Here is an 18,153-nt window from a genome sequence, read left to right on the forward strand (position 1 = left end):
TAAAATGTTTATAATAGGAGAAACTAGGTGTAGGACATATGGGGACTCTCTGTACTATCTTTACAAATGTTCTGTAAATCCTAATCTATTTTAATTTAATTTTATTTTATTTATTAATTTTTTGTGTGTGCTTCACAAACATAATTCTTTTTTGCTATGTGGAACAAAGACTGGGGAAGGGAGACACAAAAGTTAGAGACACCAGTTAAGAGGGTATCATATTACAAGGGTAAAAAATAATAGGAAAGGGCAATTACGGGGGCAATTAGGAGAGAAAGGCAATACGGGAAATTGTGCTTCTTTCTAACTGATAAACTTCCAAGAGTTGTTTGGTTTTATTTTTAACATCTTTATTGGAGTATAATTGCTTTACAATGTTGTGTTAGTTTCTACTGTATAACAAAGTGAATCAGTTATATGTATATATTCTGCATTGTTCCTCCTTAGATTGCCTCACTTTCCCTTATTCTCAGCCCTTCCAATACCTCTCTGGTTCAGTTCCTACATTAAATTGGAGTATAATTGCTTTACAATGGTGTGTTAGTTTCTACTATATAACAAAGTGAATCAGTTATATATATATATATATATATATATATATATATATATATATATATTCTCATATTTCCTCCCTCTTGCATCTCCCTCCCACCCTTCTCCTTATCCCACCCCTTTAGGTGGTCACAAAGCACTGAGCTGATCTCCCTGTGCTATGCAACTGCTTCCCACTAGCTATCTATTTTACATTTGGTAGTGTATATATGTCAATGCTACTCTCTCACTTTGTCCCAGTTTACCCTTCCCCTCTCCATGTCCTGAAGTCCATTCTCTACATCTGCATGTTTATTCCTGTCCTGCCGCTAAGTTCATCAGAACCTTTTTTTTTAGATCCCATATATGTATGTGCTAGCATGCACTATTTGTTTTTCTTTTTCTGACTTACTTCACTCTGTATGACAGACTCTAGGTCCATCCACTTCTCTACAAATAACTCAATTTTGTTTCTTTTTATGGCTGAATAATATTCCATTGTATATATGTGCCACATCTTCTTTATCCATTCACCTGTCGAAGGACATTTAGGTTGCTTCCATGCCCTGGCTCTTGTAAATAGCACTGCAATGAACATTGTAATACATGTTTCTTTTTGAATTATGGTTTTCTCTGGGTATATGCCCAGTAGTGGGATTTCTGGGTCATATAGTAGTTTTATTTTTAGTTTTTTAAGGAGCTTCCATACTGTTCTCTATAGTGGCTGTATCAATTGACATTCCCACCAACAGTGCAAGAGGGTTCCCTTTTCTCCACATCCTCTCCAGCATTTATTGTTTGTAAATTTTTTGATGATGGCCATTCTGATTGGTGTGAGGTGATACCTCCTTGTAGTTTTGATTTGCATCTTGAGAAAGAAAAACAGAGCTGGAAGAATCAGGCTCTCTGACCTCAGATTATAGTACAAAGCTACAGTAATCAAGACAGTATGGTACCAGTACAAAAATAGAAATATAGTTCAATGAAATAGGATAGAAAGTCCAGAGATAAACTCACGCACATATGGTCACCTTATCTTTGATAAAGGAAGCAAGAATATACAATGGAGAAAAGACAGCCTCTTCAATAAGTGGTGCTGGGAAAACTGGATGGCTACATGTAAAAGAATGAAATTAGAACACTCCCTAACACCATACACAAAAATAAACTCAAAATGGATTAAACACCTAAATGTAAGGCCAGACACTATCAAACTCATAGTGGAAAACATAGGCAGAACACTCTATGACATAAATCACAGCAAGATCCTTTCTGACCCACCTCCTAGAGAAATGGAAATAAAAACAAAAATAAATAAATGGGACCTACTGAAACTTAAAAGCTTTTACACAGCAAAGGAAACCATAAACAAGATGAAAAGACAACCCTCAGATTGGGAGAAAATATTTGCAAATGAAGCCACTGACAAAGGATTAATCTCCAAAATATACAAACAGCTCATGCAGCTCAATACCAAAAAAAAAAACACACACAAACAAACGAATCCAAAAATGGACAGAAGACCTAAATAGACGTTTCTCCTAATCAATTTTTAAATCAAAAGTTTTGTTAAAAATGATAGACTTAGATTATTTCTACCAGACAATTCAGTGATGACTTTCATTGAAACAAACAGCAGTCTATAAAAAGCACTGGGCAAAAAAAACTGGATGGTGTCCAGATTGCATTTAACTGTTCCTTTCACTCTTATGATTATTTGTCCTTATTTTTAACCTCTTTATTTTGATCTTATCAATTTCCAAATTACATTGTTTAATGAGATAAAAACTGAAGTATATTTTCTTTTCACCAGCATTGTGAAGATGAAGCATTTACTTCCACATGGTTCACTGGTTGCCTGCTCTCTACAGGGCTCTAAGGCTGAGGGCTGCAAGGAATGCCAAGAAAGCAACACGCAAGCTGATTTGCAAGTCTCACCTGAATAGAGAAAGCTGTGTACTGAAGCACAGTATAAAGGCTCCTATTGACCTTAAAATTATTTTTAAAATACTCTATATATTGGAACAACATCTGGTGAAATCAATACAACTCATAATTTCCGCTAATATTTTCAACTACTTAACCATCCAGAAAAATTTTATGTACTTGGTTGGAGCTTATTCTGATTTGGAGACCTTAGAGGATGTAAGATAAATATTCTCCTTTTGAGGTGGACAAATTCTGATTTCTCAGTGTCTCAGAAGAATTGGACAGATACAGACAGAAAACAAAAGGCATGACATAGAACAAATCACTTTTACAAGTGTCAGTTTATAAACAATTGTGTTCACAAAGTGTTGAATGAATATCATTCACATGAAAACCATAAATATCTTGGCATTGGAAGGAAACTTATTGTATTCCCATCTTGTTAAGTCACTGGCAACCAATACAATACCTAGATGTTTTTCTCAAAGAACAAATATAATTTTGTATTACCAGTTTTGTTTTTTAAGAAATAGAATCATACTTTGCAGTCATTTACAACTTAGACATTTCACATCTGTTCCCTTTCTCCAATTGCTTTCCAAACCCCACTTGGGCAGGAGGGCAGCACACATTTATGGTAGCATAGGGAACAGAGTTTATCACCTGGACAAAGACTGTAGCTCCACCCCAAAACATAAACTCTGGCATTTCTGGAACAGCTCATATAGGAAGGGAAAGGAGAGAACATGCATTCTTGCAAAAATATCCAGAACATACTGTGGATCCTCTTCTCAGATTCCATGTTCTTCTCTTCATTGTATGTTTGATTTGTATAATCGAGGTCTTCACCTTCCATCATAGAGCAGATTGCCCTTGTAAAGTCATATCATGCAGGTGTTTTTATTTATTGGTTTGTAATCTTATCTTCCTTATTTGCCTACTCCAGCATGTGGTCTCCTAGATGGAAATTCCCTTTGGTTATTTAGTAGTCCCCCACCAGTGGAGGGATGCAATAAATCTTAAATTTCCAATAACTAAATTTTAATGTCTTACCTGGTTATATTACCTAGTATTTTGCATTAAAAATTCTCTCAAATGACACTTATTAATGTAAAATATATAGAAAGAGAGCTGAGGCAGCAATTTATTCCAACTCTGTACAATGAGGTGAAACCAGTAATTTATCCTAAGAATAGTAGTTGAGAAAAATAAAGTTTTCAAATGATAATTTTCAACAGAGACTACTACTTATAAGCTTTAGAAGTCAGAAACTAGGACTTCCCTGGTGGTGCAGGGGACACGGGTTTGAGCCCTGGTCCAGGAAGATCCCACATGCCACAGAGCAGCTAAGCCAGTGCACCACAACTACTGAATCCTGCATACCTAGAGCCCATGCTCCACATCAAGAGAAGGCACTGCAATGAGAAGCCCGTGCACCGCAATGAATAGTAGCTCCCTCTTGCTGCAACTAGAGAAAGGCTGTGCACAGCAACGAAGACCCAATGCAGCCAAAAAATAAATAAATAAAAAGAGACTATGTTTTGTTCATTTTTAGATTGTCCAGATTTTTCTGTAGTAGATGTTTAATAAGTGTGTGTTGTATAGTTCACTGTTGTCATGCACATTTTTCCACTTTGGTGCTATAGAACTGCAAAGCATCTTTGAGGCTAGTCTCATTTTATAAAAATAGAAATTAGGTGCAAAGAGAATAGGTGACCTACAGCAGGTGTATCCAGACCAGGGAACCCAACCTGCTGGTTCCCAGTAAACAGTGAGAAGCTAGGATTTTTTTTTTTTTTTAAAGCTTGACTGTGGACCTAAACTAAGAGTCAGCAATATTCTTCCAGGCATCCTTCTGACCACAATTTGTGACTTGGTTCTTCTTGGCTTCAAAGCATAAGCCTGATATCTTTCTGTGATAAGATTTTGGGATAGTGTGATTTGGTGGCTAAATCCTTAGGATCTCAAAAAAATCCAAAATAGTCTATGGGAATAGAACTAGTACACATTTTTCAATCCTACAAATTGTAATATTTCCTTTCCTTCTCTATGAATCTTCTTTGCTCAATTCTTAAAATTTTAGCTTCTTTGTGGAAGAAAGTGAACAGCCAGAATAGCTCCCCATTCATCTGGTAAATGCAAGTTTGCAGTTGAGAGTGTCATGGTATTACCATTACTAGCCTTATTTATTAAGATTCTGTTTCCTTGGTAGGATAGAGATGATGACTGAAAAAGAAGAACTCCTTGCTTTCTCTGGAATTGGTACAGAATATTCCAATGAGTGTTAAAGTTTTTTCAAAACAACAAAATATTCCAATACAATAGTTAAAGAACTCTGCATGATTTAAGATTTTTTTATTAAAGCTGTCATTGAAAAGTTGTTTGTAAAAGGTTTTACAAAAAATATAGTCTTACAGATTTTCACCATCATGACATCAAGCTAGACTTTGTCCCCCCCCACCCCGAAAAGCATACCTGAAAAGCCACTTACTCTCTGAATTTAACTTTGTTCAGATGGGACCTTGTGCCAACAAAATGAGAAAGAGATTTCACTGAGAATTGTCTCTGCCTGGGTCAGATCAAGCTTCCTGTCCTAGAACTGTTAACTGAGATCCAACATTTTGATTACAGTTTCCATCAGTTTCATCCTCCAGGTAGAAGTAGAAAGAGACACCAGAATGCAGAGATTTCATTCCATTTTTTCCTGAAGGGGAGATAATTATTTCCAATCTGAAAAGATCCCTGAGGGTGTCAGAATTTAAAGCCAGGTCTAAGTTTTGTTTGGGTCCTTAGAACTCTTTAAAGGCCTCGTTCTTTTTCATACTTTAACTGTGTGTATGATATATCATTTGCCAAGAACTCCTAATGGTGAATAATATTAAATTCATTGATGATAAACACCACCAAAGGCAAAACTTTTCAATACCAGCACTAGTTTATAACCTTAGACATTTCTAGAGATTTTTTTTTTGTTTGACTTTCTGCGATCTTTATTTTTATTGAAGTATAGTTAATTTACAGTGTTGTGCTAGTTTCAAGTATACAGCAAAGTGATTCAGTTATACATGTGGTGTGTGTGTGTGTGTGTGTGTGTGTGTGTGTGTGTGTGTGTATTCTTTTTCAGATATTTTTCCATGATAGGTTATTACAAAATATTGAGTGTACTTCCCCGTACTATACAGTAGGTCCTTGTCGTTTATCTATTTTATATATAGTAGTGTGTATATGTTAATCCCAAACTCCTAATTTATCTTTCCTCCCCCCACTATCCCCTTTGGTAACATACGTTTGTTTTCTATGCCTGTGAGTCTACTTCTGTTTTGTAAATATATTCACTTGTATTATTTTTTTAGATTCCACATATAAGTGATATCATATGATAATTGTCTGACTTACTGCACTTAATATGATAATCCCTAGGTCCATCCATATTGCAAATGGAATTATTTCATTCTTTTTTATAGCTGAGTAATATTCTATTGTGTATATATACCACATCTTCTTTATCCATTCATCCGTGGATGGACAATTAGATTGCTTCCATGTCTTGGCTATTATAAATAGTGCTGCTATGAACATTGGGGTGCATGTATCTTTTTTTTTAACATCTTTATTGGAGTATATTTGCTTTACAATGGTGTGTTAGTTTCTGCTTTATAGCAAACTGAGTCAATCAGCTATGCATATACATATATCCCCATATCTCCTCCCTCTTGCGTCTCCCTCCCTATCCCACCCCTCTAAGTGGTCACAAAGCACTGAGCTGATGTCCCTGTGCTATGCGGCTGCTTCCCACTATCTATTTTACATTTGGTAGTGTATATATATACATGCCACTCTCTTACTTCGTCCCAGCTTACCATTCCCCCTCCCCGTGTCCTCAAGTCCATTCTCTATGTCTGCGTCTTTATTCCTGTCCTGCCCCTAGGTTCTTCAGAACCATTTTTTTTTTTAAGATTCCATATATATGTGTTAGTATATAGTTTTTGTTTTTCTCTTTCTGACTTACTTCACTCTGTATGACAGACTCTAGGTCCAACCACCTCACTACAAATAACTCAATTTCATTTCTTTTTATGACTGAGTTATATTTCATTGTATATATGTACCACATCTTCTTTATCCATTCATCTGTCGATGGACACTTAGGTTGCTTCCATGTCCTGGCTATTGTAAATAGAGCTGCAATGAACATTGTGGTACATGACTCTTTTTGAATTATGGTTTTCTCAGGGTATATGCCCAGTAGTGGGATTGCTGGGTCATATGGTAGTTCCATTTTTAGTTTTTAAGGAACCTCCATACTGTTCTCCATAGTGACTACATCAATTTACATTCCCACCAACAGTGCAAGAAAGTTCCCTTTTCTCCACACCCTCTCCAGCATTTATTGTTTGTAGATTTTTTGTTGATGGCCATTCTGACTGGTGTGAGGTGATACCTCATTGTAGTTTTGATTTGCATTTCTCTAATGATTAGTGATGTTGAGCATCCTTTCATGTGTTTGTTGGCAATCTGTATATCTTCTTTGGAGAAATGTCTATTTAAGACTTCTGTCCATTTTTGGACTGGGTTGTTTGTTTTTTTGATATTGAGCTGCATGTATCTTTTTGGATTAGCATTTTCTCTAGATGGAGGAAAGACAATCTCTTCAATTACTGGTGCTGGGAAACTGATATTAGAGATCTTCAAATGTGCTGAAATTTGAGCAAGATGAAAAGCTGACTACATAATATGACTGATCTTTTTGAAAACTGGTGGATTTATTTGAGAGGTAGATCTCACCAGGAAAATGAATTGATATACTACCCAAGAACTTTTATTTCGAAAGCTGAATTTGATGGCAATTATTCAAAAACTAATTTTCCCATCCAAAGGTAATATCTACTAATTCTATCTTTACATGTGCCTCAAAGATACTGAGTACTTTACATATATTATCTCATTCATTTTCACATCATGTATATTAGCTATTCCTTTTACTACAGCTGAGGAAAGTGAAGATAACTGCCTCCCCCACTCTCATACTTTTGGCAAATAACATACAATGTGCTCTGTCCATGGTTGTTTTCTGTCATTGACATCTTCATTGCTTTTCATAATTAGCTTCAAAAATTGGAAATGTCGGGGCTTCCCTTGTGGCGCAGTGGTTGAGAGTCCGCCTGCCGATGCAGGGGAAGCGGGTTCGTGCCCCGGTCCGGGAAGATCCCACATGCTGCGGAGCGGCTGGGCCCGTGAGCCATGGCCGCTGGGCCTGCGCGTCCGGAGCCTGTGCTCCACGGCGGGAGAGGCCACAGCAGTGAGAGGCTCACATACCACACACAAAAAAAAAAAAATTGGAAATGTCATAAAACATAAAGAAAACAGCATGCATAATCACAGAGGTTAGAATTGGCCATTTCTACCCAGTTCAGTGGAAAAACAAATTGGCTTATAGATATTAAGTAACCTATTTTCAATGCCAAGAGCATGGCTAGATGAATGTTCTCTAATTTTCAGGTCCCAAGATGAAAACTATTCCATCTTAGACTGAAAAAACTTGAACTATTCAATTCAAATCCATCCTATTTTCATTCCAACTCATCAGATTCACATCTAATCCTCTGATAATCCCACTTGCATAAGAAGCCCTCACCAATTATCTGTTGGTTATATCATCATGCTAATATAATAGTGATGCTTTCTTTTTCAGGTATTATGTATGTGAAGATTTGGGTAAATTCATTCTGAGCCTTGCCTTCCTTGTTTCAATTTAATTTAATTTAATTTTTTTATTTGTATGTTTTTTTTTTTAATTTTTATTTATTTTTGGCTGCATTGGATATTCATTGCTGCCCATAGGCTTTTCTCTAGTTGTGCCAGCAGGGGCTACTCTTCGTTGTGGTGTGTGGGCTTCTCATTGTGGTGGCTTCTCTTGTTGTGGAGCATGGGCTCTAGGCTTGTGGGCTCAGTAGTTGTGGCACACAGGCTCAGTAGTTGTGGCTCGTGGGCTCTAGAGTGCAGGATCAGTAGCTGTGATGCATGGGCTTAGTTGCTCCGCAGCATGTGGAATATTCCGAGACCAGGGCTCAAACCTGTGTCCCCTGCATTGGCAGGCGTATTCTTAAGCACTGGGCCACCGCCATCCTTGTTTCTAGAAGATGGCTAGTAATACCACCCCAAGGACAATTTCAGATAATTTGTGTGAAGCTCCTAGAAAAGTGCCTAGCACATGGAAGGAAAACAATAAACAGAGGTGGCCATTATTGCAAATTCTCTGAGACTTCTGCAATCATCATCATGCCTATCTCATCAATCTAATTTCTGTTCCCTTTGGAGCCTTTAACACAAGTATCAATGTAATAGATATTTAATAATGGGCCTCAGTACATATTCATTAGTGGATTAATTAATTGTTGAGAACAGAGGCTGAAGAACAAAAGTTACCAGGAGCTTCTGGCAGAAGCTGTATTCTCTATTCCATCAAATAAATTATTCTGTCTTTCTCAGGTCGACACTTGTCTCTCCTTGAACATAGCACATCCCTAGGTTGATTAGGGACACTTCTGTCCAAAAGGAGAATCACAGAATTTTCTACGCCAGAGAAGGCCTTAACTGTCAGACTCCAAAGACAGAAAACAAAATCTGATTCAGATGATTACTTACAGATATGCGACATTTGTGTTCTCAGGCTTAACAATGTGAAATTAAACTAAAAAGATACTCAAACACAACCTATTTGGGGGACTAGTGATTCAGGATTAGTGGTCAAAAGAGAACAGGTGGAGAGATTGTGCAGCAGGAGTGCTGGATGGTATTTCCTGGGAAGTTTCTCGTGCTTGTGCCATTTTTGGCGAGGGTCCAGAGATGAGTGTTCTAAACAAGGTAGTCACTGAATTTGGCTTTACCAAGTGTTTCATATAGTTTCGTTTAACTGTAACTTACTGCACATGGAGAATTCTCCAAGATCTCTGTGAGGGGTGGGTAAGACATCTATTGTGTTATTTAATAAAATAAAAAGATTTTCCAGGTGTCACTCTGTGTGTACTTTCCACTTTGACCTTCAAATAGGTATCTTGATTGAAATCAATACTGCATTCTTAGAATTAGACAGTTTGTCATACTGAGATTCCAGTTTTACCTTACAAATCTTAGAAAATTTGTTCACTACAATAATTCTTTTCTGGTGTTTTGGTTTTGACCATTTACTTCATCTAGGCTTAGGAAAAAATATTTTTCATAAATGGAACAAATGTTAAGAATCATATATTCAAAAAGAGCTCACTTGTCAAGTATGATGTATTGGAGAATGTATGATTTTTTAATATTATGTCTTGGCAACGTAGATGAACTACAAAAGCCAGAGAACACCTTCATGATACCTTTAAATTCTTAAAATCTTCTGCAAAAATACTACTTAATATCTGTTCCTACTGGATTGGGTATCTTCAAGAGTGTTTCTCTTGATGAGGGAATGAAGAAATCTTAAACAGGGACTGGAGTGGTGGAGAGATTCATCCCCAATACAAGGGAAATGTAGTTAGAGGAATAAAGGGAGAAGACTAGAGAGAATAAATGTGGTGGGATCTTAACAAGCACTGAAGGACATGGGGTGGAAAGGAAAAGTCCTATCTGACACATAAGGAAGGTCTGATCTCCAGAGCTTCCTCCATACTTAGGATGAGAGAAAACTGGTAAGGAAGTACGTAGTTCACTATTAATGATGTTGCTCAGCTCTCTGAGGCTAAGTTCAAATGGAGCTGGTAAATTTGCACTAATGTGATTTGCATTTCAGGCTGGGAAATTTAAGGCCAGAGACAGCAGTGGTTGGTCAGAGTGTTGGTTCAGAAATCAAGATTTCTGGGTCCAAAAAGCTGGATCCAGGGTCTTGGTATTCAGTTAGTTAGTTGTGGTGCATGTAGAGACTGAGAGCCATTCCTTCAAACCTGAAATGCCTGTGAGTTCCCAAGGGGGACCTACTGTGTGCAGCAGTAACATGCAATACATGGAAAGGCTTTTGGAGAATTTTCAAAGCTGACAAGTCAGGACTGCCATGACTCCCTAAGTGACAGCTCTGGGGGGAGAGGGGGGAGTCACTGCCCCCATTCTTAAAGGGGTAACAGAAGCAGGACAGAGAAAAACACTCTACCTGTGTCTTAACACTATGTTGTTTTAAAGCCAGACCCAGACACTTTTGTCTGTCAGCTGTCTGCTTCTATACTAATTTCCCTCATTTATCACCACCTAGAAATGGTTCTGTATTGGGAGATGTTTCTACTGCTAAAAGGCCCTGTTGAGAGACCATTCCCTTAACAGAAGAACATGGATTCTAGATCTGTGTTGACAGAAGACCGTGAAGATCACATTAGTGCAGAGAGAGGCAATGCAGATAGAGTGATGCTGAAGAAGAAACTGTCCTGCCCACTTCAGACAGAGCTGCTCAGTGCAGGTACTTTATATGGGTCTCTACGGGAAAAAGTTGATCAAGCATGGAGGCAGTATCTCAACTAAAAACATTTCAAAATGTAGAGAAAAACAGAGTGACAATTTAATCATTCACAACAGGGTTAGAGCTGTTGGTATTATTAATTTTCTGAGAACAGCTTCTTGTGATGTGTATGTTCATTCAGGAGAACAAAATGTAAATTACAAGGTTGTTTGATGAGCAGAGTTAGAATGGAGGGAGTGACTTTCTTAAGGGGTATTTTCTTTAGTCAAGGAAAACTTGAGTGGTATTTATCTGTTCACATAACCAATAAAAATTTGCTAGAGTCAAATCCCCATTTCTCTGGGATGAACTGGGTAAATCTAAGAAGATACTGAATTCCCTCTTTCTAAAATCTATTCAATTTGCCACATAACAAGTTATAGCAAATATTGTAAACTATAAAGTATTGTGGCAGATATACTTGATGCTGACCCCCGAGGATCATCCCCTCCTCCTGAGTGTGACAGAAAATGTGACTTGGTTCTAACCAATAGAATATGACATGTAATAGATGTCAATCCTTTAATTAGGCCATGTTATGTGGCAAAAGGAATAGTTTTCACGCCCTTCATTAAGTTACATGGTAAGGCAAAAGTGGTGGGTTTTGCAGGTAATTAAATCATAAATTAGCTGATTTTTTTAGAGTTAAGCAAAAGGGAGCTTATCTTGAGTGGGCCTTAGTTAATCAGGTGAAAACCCTTAAAAGACAACTGGAGACCTTATAAGGAAATAGACCTTACAAGGAAAGGCTCCTTCTGGACTGGAAGAAGCAAACTGCCATGTCATGACTTCCTATGGAGAGAATCATGTGGCAGAAAACTGTGGGTGGCCTCTCAATTCTGGGGGCAGCCTCCATTCATTAGGAAGCAGGACCCTGCGTCATACAGTCCATGGAGATGAATTCTGCCCACCTGAAGGAGGTGGACATGGATTCTTCCATAGCCAAGCCTCCAGATGAGAATGCAGCCCAACAGACATCAAATTGTAACCTGGATTGACCCAGAACAGAGAATCCAGGTAGGCCATGATAACACTGTAGTAATTGATTACACATCATTAGAAAATACAAGAATGCTACATATTTTCAAAACCATCTCATCTTACTGATTTAATGACAAGATACACTGGTTTTATTAACAGAATTTAAATCACCTCTCAGGGAAGTTTCTTGTACCTTCAGCTGATCTCTTGCACAAGTGTAGAATTCTACTTGTTTCAGTTTCAGAGGTGAGTTTCTCCACACCCATGAGTCCTTCAAATCAAGGAGCACCTTTTGAATTCCCCATCTATGCTAGATTTAGAATAAATTTTGCTGAAAATATACTGACTACATTTTGTGGCTAAAAATAATGTAACAGTGCAGCAACAAGTGATTTGTTAACCATGACATTACTGCCAAGACTGCTCCACAATTCATCAAAAGCCTGTCTCATGACTGGTTCTTTCTCAGTTATTGTTGTTTTTTTTCCTCTTGGCTTTCTGCTCATTTGCAGCACTAGCACCTATTTTGCATTTGGATGAAGCACAGATTAACTCTGAAATACTGGGATTAACAAAATGCAATAATGAGGATCTCAAAGTAGCAGAGCAGCTTTCTGTAGTGATGAAGTATGGGCCACCACACACACTTGAACCCAGCAATTACTAGTTCACCAGTAGCAGGTCCTTCATCATAGATTTCTGCCAGAAACCCTGAAAGCAGGAAGGACCCAGAGGCAACACCGCCTAGATGCATACATTCTTCATAATTGAATTGTCCAGAAATAATCACTATCCCGTGCTTCATCTTCAAACATTAACTAGCCTTAAGGATTTCATCCTTAAGGGTTTCTCGGCATGTATGCAAATTATACTTCTGTAAATAATTGTGAGGAAAACTAAGCAACTGTAGGTCAAGTTAATCTTCACCCAGTAGAGACAACTGTACTGTTCAGTGGTAAATGGGTGTGGAATTCAACTGACTCTGCTAACCAAAACACACACATTGGGTTATCCCATGGCCTACAATAAATAGCAATGCTCTACTTGCCTCTCTCCCTTTATCTACCTTAAATAAAGATAGTGGTTAAATTATAACCTGTTTATTGCTAGGGGCTAAATTGGAGGATGTAGCTTATGTGAGAGATCACTGCATTCCAGAATTAGATAGATGTTCCCATTGAGTCTTAGTTTACATTGGACAGCCGTAGCCTCAGCTAGCTTGTTCCCAAGGCAGAGAACAGATCCTAGCTGAGCGTGCGTGGTTACTTTCCGGAACTGGCCAATCAGGGGAGTCACTCCTCTCCCTCCCGGCAGGATGCTGAAGAGATGATTACAGACCTATAGCCCATGTATTCTTCACAGGAAGAAAACCGGCCCCCCGGCAATCCACCTCTGCTTGGATCACGTCTAATAAATTTTCTTTCAGAAAACCGAGCCTTAAATTTACTACTGAAGGAGAAATTCCATATCAGTTTGGAGAACTGAGTAAAAGACACAGTTATACACCTTATGTCATAAATCAAAGCTAAGAGAGATAATAAGGGCTGATATGAGAGATTTGTTACAGATAAGTTATGTATGGTGTGTAGTCAAAGGAAGGCACTGGCACTTCTCAGCTAGAGATCTGAAGTTAATCATCCAAAGCAGAGAACAGAGTGGCAGTTAAGTCTTCAGAGGATACAGAAAATTGTGAGCAGACTGCCAAATCACGTCTGGGAGAAAGACCAGCCTCACGCTGAGTAAACACTGCACAGTTATGTTGAGACCTCCATCTCCGCTGGACTACCAAAAGGGCACCAGGTCACCATGGTGTGAGCAAATTTCCCTCTGTACCTGGCTCCAGAACCTTCCATATCACAGAACATCAGGAATCTATGCTTCTCCTGGGACAGCACTGTCTGCCTCCATGCCTCCCATCAGTCATCTTCCCCAGGGGAGTTTCTAGAATTTCTGTATAGAAAGGGCTTAGGGAAGCAACCTGGGTGTAAGGAGGGGTCACGGAGTGCTTATCTGAAAACATCCTCTGCTTTTTATATTTCTTATATTGTAGGTTTGTCATATCTTGGATTGGGAGTGAGTATGAGATTGTGGGGTAACTCACATCTCCCCAGGCCACTCCCATCACCACCTCTCTGCCTCTTCTAACAAAATAGTTTAGATTCAGAGATTGACTATCCATCATATATCACATGGCAGAGTATCTCTCTCCTTCTCCTAAAACAGTAGCAATAGTCATTAATCAGAATTTGTATGAACTCACACCCTGGAAGGTTGGCTGTGGAACCCTGTCCATGCACTTTCTCCATGGCTCCCCTAGACCAGCCACGCTGCTGGCCAGGCCTGAAGCACACTCTCTCCCAATTTGAAGGGACAGTAGTGCCCTGTTCTTAGGATTTTCAAGGCCTGGTGTGACACAGAGTGAGTTGGCACAGCACTGGCATCTGCTATAAGCCAGGGGACAGCTGGGATCAAAGTAGTGTTTAAGGAAGTTCCCCTCAGTTTCTGGGCCCACAGACTCCAGATGCAAACTCATTCATGGTGTCCAAGAACCAGTCCTGGGGATGGTTCCTGAAGAACCAGTGTTGATGCTCTGCCAGCTCATATTTAAACTGGGGATTAGGCAACACCACCTCAGGCTGATGGGTTTAATGCTCCTCTATTCACTGGGAGGGAGAAAAGTTCACAAATGTTAACAAATACATTAAATAGTGACAAGTTCTATTACAAACTACAGCACACAGAGGGCTGGAGGAAGTTGACAAATTATTAGACTTGTTTACCCTATAGGCCCATGCAATTCATCCAGAGTAATTAATCTGAAAGAGAAAATTAGCCAGAATACATTAGTAATGTGAAGGAAGCTGAGCAGCTTAAACTACCTCTAAGAAGAAATGAAAATACATTTGAGGTAGACAAATAAATATATCCTGTGTATTTAGTACATTTATAAGTACATTTCCATAACTCCTACAGAAAAAAACCAAATGAACTTTTTGGCCAACCCAATACAACCAGAGACATAATTTGTAGAGATCCTGCAAAAATAAAATGTGGACCCTCTTGTTCAAAAAGCAGGAAAAAAAAAGTACAGTTAAAGGTACTAAAACAGAGACTCTTTTTATTTAGAAATATTTTATTATTAATACAATTTCATAGGAGTAATTTTATACAAAAGCAACAACACAAACTTATAAATTGCAAAATATATTCTGGTGTAATAATTTTATAAAACAAATAAATAATAAAAATATTTCATTAATTTGATATCTTGATTGAGCATAAGGTTTCTGTGGCTCCCTTTCCTAAAATACCTTTACTAACTCATCAAAATGAGCATCCAAAGCAATTTAACTTTCTTTTTTTTTTGAATTTTATATATTTATTTATGTTATACAGCAGGTTCTTATTACTTACCATTGTATACCTATTAGTGTATATATGTCAATCCCAATCTCCCAATTCACCTCACCACCCTCCACCCCATTTTTCCCCCTTAGTGTCCATACATTTGTTCTCTACATGTGTGTCTCTATATCTGCCTTGCAAACCAGTTCATCTGTACCATTTTTCTAGATTCCACATATATGTGTTAATATACGATATTTGTTTTTCTCTTTCTGACTTACTTCACTCTGTATGACAGTATCTAGGTCCATCCATGTCTCTACAAATGACTCAATTTCATTTCCTTTTTATGGCTGAGTAATATTCCATTGTATATATGTACCACATCTTCTTTATCCATTTGTCTGCTGATGGGCATTTAGGTTGCTTCCATGACCTGGCTATTGTAAATAGTGCTGCAATGAACATTGGGGTGCACGTGTCTTTTTGAATTATAGTTTTCTCAGAGTGTATGCCCAGTAGTGGGATTGCTGAGTCACACGGTAATTCTATTTTTAGATTTTTAAGGAACCTCCATACTGTACTGCATAGTGGCTGTATCAATTTACATTCTCACCAACAGTGCAAGAGGCTTCTCTTTACTCCACACACTCTCCAGCATTTATTGTTTGTAGATTTTCTGATGATGCCCATTCTAACAAGTGTGAGGGGATACCTCATTGTAGTTTTGATTTGCATTTCTCTAATAGTGATGTTGAGCAGCTTTTCATGTGCTTCTTGGCCATCTGTATGTCTTCTTTGAAGAAATGTCTATTTAGGTCTTCTGCCCATTTTCGGATTGGGTTGTTTTTTTTTTTTAATATTGAGCTGCATGAGTTGTTTATATATTTTGGAGATTAATCCTTTGTCATTTCATTTGCAAATATTTTCTCCCATTCTGAGGGTTGTCTTTTTGCCTTGTTTATACTTTCCTTTGCTATGCAAAAGCTTTTAAGTTTCAATAGGTCCCATTTGTTTATTTTTATTTTTATTTCCATTACTCTAGGAAGTGGGTCAAAAAAGATCTTGCTGTAATTTATGTCAAAGATTGTCCTGCCTATATTTTCCTCTAAGAGTTTTATAGTGTCCAGTCTAAACATTTAGGTCTTTAATCCATTTGGAGTTTATTTTTGTGTATAATGTTAGGGAGTGTTCTAATTTCATTCTTTTACATGTAGCTGTCCAATTTTCCCAGCAGCACTTATTGAAGAGACAGTCTTTTCTCCATTGCATATCCTTACTTCCTTTGTCATAGATTAGTTGACCATAGGTGTGTGGGTTTATCTCTTGGCTTTCTATCCTGTTCCACTGATCTATATTTCAGTTTCTGTGCCAGTACCATACTGCCTTGATTAGTGTAGCTTTGTAGTATAGTCTGAAATATACTACATATGGACTATATGGACAATATACTATATATGGACATCCTTGACTTGTTCCTGATCTTAGAGGAAATGCTTTCAGTTTTTCACCATTGAGAATGATATTTGCTGTGGGTTTGTCATATATGGCCTTTATTATGTTGAGGTAGGTTCCCTCTATGCTTACTTTCTGGAGAGTTTTTGTCATAAATACATGTTGAATTTTGTTAAAAGCTTTTTCTGCATCTATTGAGATGATCATATGGTTTTTATTCTTCAATTGGTTAATATGGTGTATCACATTGATTGACTTGTGTATATTGAAGAATCCTGCATCCCTGGGATAAATCCCATTTGATCATGGTGGATGATCCTTTTAATGTGTTGTTGGATTCTGTTTGCTAATATTGTTCTGAGGACCTTTGCTTCTATATTCAACAGTGATATGGGTCTGTAATCTTTTTTTGTAGTATCTTTGTCTGGTTTTGGTATCAGGGTGATGGTGACCTCGTAGAATTAATTTGGGAGTGTTCCTTCCTCTGCAATTTTTTGGAAGAGTTTGAGAAGGATGGGTGTTAGCTGTTCTCTAAATGTTTGATAGAATTCACCTGTGAAGCCATCTGGTCCTGGACTTTTGTCTGTTGTAAGACTTTTAATCACAGTTTCAATTTCATTACTTGTGATTGGTCTGTTTATATTTTCTATTTCTCCCTGGTTCAGTCTTGGAAGGGTATACCTTTCTAAGAATTTGTCCATTTCTTCCAGGTTTTCCATTTTATTGCATAGAGTTGCTTGTAGTAGTCTCTTATGATGCTTTGTATTTCTGCTGTGTCCATTGTAACTTCTCCTTTTTCATTTTTATTGATTTGAGTCCTCTCCCTCTTTTTCTTGATGAGTCTGGCTAATCATTTATCAATTTTGTTTGTCTTCTCAAAGAACCAGCTTTTAGTTTTATTGAACTTTGCTATTGTTTTCTTTGTTTCTATTTCATTTATTTCTGCTCTGATCTTTATTATTTCTTTCCTCCTACTAACTTTGGGTTTTGTTTATTCTTCTTTCTCTTGTTCCTTTAGGTGTAAGGTTAGATTGTTTGAGACTTTTCTTGTTTCTTGAGAAAAACAACTTAATTTTCTATTGACATAATTGACAGCAACATCACTTGCTCTTGGCAAATGTAAGGTCACAAAGCATTTTTTTATTTTTTAATTTTAAGTAGAATCTTTTGTTGATGTAACTATGACTGCAGGTTATTATATGCTGTGAAAGCTGTAGCATAAATTTCTGTTAAATTATTTTGAAATATGATTTAAAATAAATTTTAAGTAATAAAAATAAGTACTAGTTAAAATGTCTGCAAACACTTTGAATTTAAAATGTATTGTCAGGCTTCCCTGGTGGTGCAGTGGTTGAGAATCTGCCTGCTAATGCAGGGGACACGGGTTCAAGCCCTGGTCTGGGAGGATCCCACATGCCATGGAGAAGCTGGGCCCGTGAGCCACA

This window comes from Lipotes vexillifer, unplaced genomic scaffold (assembly GCF_000442215.2).
Source record: "Lipotes vexillifer unplaced genomic scaffold, Lipotes_vexillifer_v1.1 scaffold633, whole genome shotgun sequence".
Classification (NCBI taxonomy): Eukaryota; Metazoa; Chordata; class Mammalia; order Artiodactyla; family Lipotidae; genus Lipotes; species Lipotes vexillifer.